The sequence below is a fragment of the Fonticula alba genome, assembly GCF_000388065.1.
Source record: "Fonticula alba strain ATCC 38817 unplaced genomic scaffold supercont2.4, whole genome shotgun sequence".
In the NCBI taxonomy this organism is placed as follows: Eukaryota; order Rotosphaerida; family Fonticulaceae; genus Fonticula; species Fonticula alba.
Genome location: NW_009242974.1, coordinates 1,744,766 through 1,748,979, shown reverse-complemented (window position 1 = coordinate 1,748,979; position 4,214 = coordinate 1,744,766).

Sequence of the window (4,214 nt, the reverse complement as noted above, 5' to 3'; positions counted from 1 at the left end):
GGGGGCGGGGCAGGCTTCACAGGGCGCAACCAAGGGGCACGCACCCGCTCCTCCGGGTCCCCCTCCAATCGCCTGCCCCTGACATTTGGGGGGCGCCTGGCCGGTGCTCGCATTGTCGCCACCACCGCCGGCCCCCCCCCTGCGCGGCCAGGCGCGGGGCCCGGCTTGGGACGGCCGGCCCGCCGGGTTCGGCGCCCTACATCCAAACCGCCGACTCCTGGGCAGACCGGCGGCCCGGCGGGGGCGCCGGCGCGACAACAACAAACAAGTTGGCAAGCCGGAGGGTGCCGACAAACAGACGGCCTCCGGAGAACGCCCCGCACCAGGGAGCGCCGGGCAGCCTGTTCGACGTGCTGGCCGCCGGCGGCACGCTCCCCGGAACTCCGGCAGGACGTCCCGGTCCAGGCACCGCGCACCCATGACCCAGCGATGAGGACACGACCGGCCCGCCTGCGGGGGGGGGGGAGATGTTTGCGCGAACTGGGAGGCGTGGGCGCGCGCGCGCGAGTGCGCCAGCCCCCCCCCCCTCTCCGCCTCGAGCGAGGGGGAGGGGGGCCTGCTCGCAGCCCGGCAGGGGGCCCCTGTTCGCGTGCGTCGACACACGCGCCGGCGCCGGCAGCCTGGGCACCGCGAGCCGGCCGCCTCGTCGGACGCTGACGCGCCCCTGGCCGTGGAGGACACACTCATTTGCGCCGTACGGGGCCGAGCCTCCGGCCGGCCACGGGGGGAGGGGACAGAACGCCGGGCAAGCGCAAGGGCGAGAGTTGGCAGGGGGGCAGGCGGTCGTGCTGCGGCGGGGCCGGCGCCGCCCTGCTCCCCCCCCCCCTCCGCACCCCGTCCCCACTCCAGCGCACCGAGTCCCGGAGGGGGGGGGGAGGTGGTGCTTGCCAGACAAGCACCCCCCCCTGAAGAACTCACCGGCCGCGTCCAACGGGCCGGGACCGGCCCCCGAGGTGCACGGCCTCGCCGCGCCCAGGCCGCCGGAGGCCCGGTCCGCGCGTCGGACTCTCTCGCGCGGCCGGGCGGGCGGAGATCGCGCCGGCGCAAAGGCCCGAATGCGCGTGGCCCGGGCTGCGGAGAAAACATGGGAGAATGTGTCAGGGCGCCGGGGACCGAGCCGGTGGGCCCGGCTACTGGCCGGCCTCCGCCCCCCCCCCCCCTCCCCCCCGCCCGGGTGTGACCCCTGGGCCTGGCGAATGCCCGGCTGCCAGCGGGCGAGCGCGCCCACACACGGCCGGCGACCTCGCGCGAACGCCGCTCACGGTGTGTGTAGCGACCGCGCGCACCGGGCCGACGAAAGCGGCCCGGGAGTGAAGGGGCTGCCGCCGGCCGAATGCCACCCGGCCACCGGCCAGGCATAAATCGCCCGACCGGGGCAGCCGGCATCCGCGAGGGCGCCGGCCGGGGACTGGCGCTCGGCAGGCCCCGGCGCACGCCACCCTCCCGCCGGGCCGCCCGAGTGGCCGGGGCTGGACCACGGCCGAACTCCGGCGATGCATAACTACGCCGGTGGCCGAGGGCGAGGGGAGGGGGGGGGGCTCCTTCGGGTGGGCTATGGCGCGCTCTCACGCACTGGCCCTGCCACTCGGCGCGTTCTCGGCGTGAGTGGGGCTCCGGCTGGGGGCGTCTAGTCCCCTCCGGCGCCCCTGCCCCGGGTCTCGCCCTCCCCCCCCCCCCCCCCCCCCCCCCCCCCCCCCCCCCCCCCCCCCCCCCCCCCCCCCCCCCCCCCCCCCCCCCCCCCCCCCCCAAGGTGAGCACCACCAAAACACGCCGGAACGACCGCCCCGCCTCCGCCCCGCCTCCGCCCCCCCCCCCCGGTCGGTCGGACCCACGTCCATGCCGGGGGGGTACGCACTCGAGCCCTCGGCGCCGCCGGCTCCCATCCATTGGTGTGTCGGCGGTGAGCCGGTTCCACAGCCCCCGCCCGACGGGTCGGCCCTCGCCGACGGCCGGGGGCCCAGCGGCGAACAGGCCTCCCGCCCGGGGTGTGGGAGTTGACGGACCGGGCTGTCCTCGGCGTTCATGCGCCCCGACCGAGGCCCGGGCGCCGGAGGATGCGTTGCAGCCAGTGCCGGGGGTCACACCACAGGGCGGGGGGGCGGGGGCGGGGGGGGGGCGCCCATCGCGCCCAGGGCATTGCCCATCGCGCAGGGTGCTTTGCCCGGGCGCCGGTCCACTCCCACACGGGAGTCGGACGGTGATTTGACCAAATTGAGCGAATATATATGTCTTATAAAAGTGCGAAACACACGCGAAGCATATCCGCCTCGAAATTGCCCGGCCCGGCCTCACCCAAGTCCGAGGCACTCATGGGCTTGGCCGCCCGTGTCGGCGCGGGGGCTGCCCCCGCCCCGCCCCGCCCGCCTGCTGCGCCCAGCCCGGAGCCGGCCGGCCCGGCCCGCGCATATCTTTCCGGTCGCCCCACCGGCCCGTGCTTCACGACCGAGCAGTCCTCGCTCCCACGGCCCCGCACGCACCACACCGCCACCACCACCCGGTGGAATGTGCCCCCATTCTCCCGGCCCCTCCCCGTGCGGCGGCCTTCGGCCCCGGCCCCAGAGAAGCGCAAGGCGAACCGCCCACCGTGTCCTCCCGCCGGAGCACAAGCAGCGAGGGAGAGGTCCCCCGCGGCGCGGCTTTACGCGGAAGCCACACGGCTCCCCCCCCCTGGCCGGACCAGCGCAGGGGCTGGGATCCCCCGCTGAGGGATACACATGGGCCCCCGATGACGGTGCACTTCGCCCCCCCCCCAGTGCGCCTGCCCCGTACACCTGTGCCGCCTTTTATGGGCGCGCGCCCTCGCGCCCCGGGGGCCGCCCACTTTTCACGGTGGCCTTGGCCGGGCGATCCCCGCAAAGGGGGATAGCCGGCCGTGCCCCGGCCGGTTTGTTTGCGACCCCGCCGCTCGCCCACCCTGCCGGCCGGCCGGCCGCCGCGCTTGCCCCTCTCTCGGTCTCCCCGGCGTGGGGGGGGGGGGGCGGGGGCCGCGGCATCGGGCGCACTCCTGCCCCTGCTCGCCCGGGCCCGGCCCCGCCGGCCGCCAAGGTGGATGTCCACACAACAAAAATACGAAAAAAAAAAAACCCGGGCGCAACCCAATCGCGGCTCGTGCGCAGTCGCGCCTGCGCATGCCCACCATGCGCCCGCGCCCGCCGCGTCCCTGCCGGACCGCGCGCCCGAGAGAAGCCCACCCCCGCGGTCCTCCTTCTTTTTACCATGCACCTGTGTCCGTCCGCGCCCCCCGGGAGCCGGCAGGCCTCGCAGCGCCTCGGGCTCCGGCCCCCCCCCCGCCCCATTTCGGACAGCCACTTCCCCGACCCCTGTCCTCCTGGGCGGCGGTGGCCCCCCCCCCCCCCCCGGGCTCCCCGCCCGGCCTCTCCGCACCCCGGCTCTCGGGGGGAGGCCCTTCCCAGCTGGCTGACAAATCCGGCGCCGCGCGGCCCCGAGCCCGGGGCATCTTCCGATTCTTGCGCGTCCTGTGTTCGCCCCCGAGTGCGCTGGCTCGCACACCGCGCCCAGGCTATGTCACACGTCCACCGCGCGGGGTCGCCACCCCGGGCGATGGACACTTCCCAAGAACAGGCCCCGGCACCCAGCCTCCCTCCCCGCCTCCCCGCTCGCTCCACCTGCCGCGCGGCGGCAAAGTAACGTCCAACAGAGTCGGCCAAGCCCCGAGCCAGTTATTCCTCCGGCCAGCGGCGCGCATCCGTCTGCCAGCTTGCGCATGGCGTCCCTGCGGCCGGAGCCCCACCACACCCCATGGCACGTAGCTGCCTCTCTCAGCCGGCCACACCCGCTTTCCACGTACTCCGCCTGCGCGGACCCATCAAGTGAGGCGGCCCATCGGCCAGGTCGGTCCAATTCGGTACCGCCCCCCCCCCCCTCCCCTCCATTCCTCGAGCCTCAGGAATCCGCCCTCTTTCTTGCGCCTCCCCGGCCGAGGCACCAACCTCACCTGCTCGAGGTCACAGGTGAGGCGAGCAGGTGTAGTGGTATCCCCCAATCTCTATAAACCAAGTCACAGGTTGAATTACAAGATCCCCACGTGAACGGCCCCGTGGAAGATTATGGCATGCTTGAATGGCATTCCTCCTCAGGAGGAATGCGGGGTAGATCGACAGCCAGATGGCCGCCGAGTACCGGGCCAGTTCGGTGGCCCAGGAAAGGAGGGAGACACGCGTGCGCGCGGGGTTCTCAGATCCACCCCACGACCA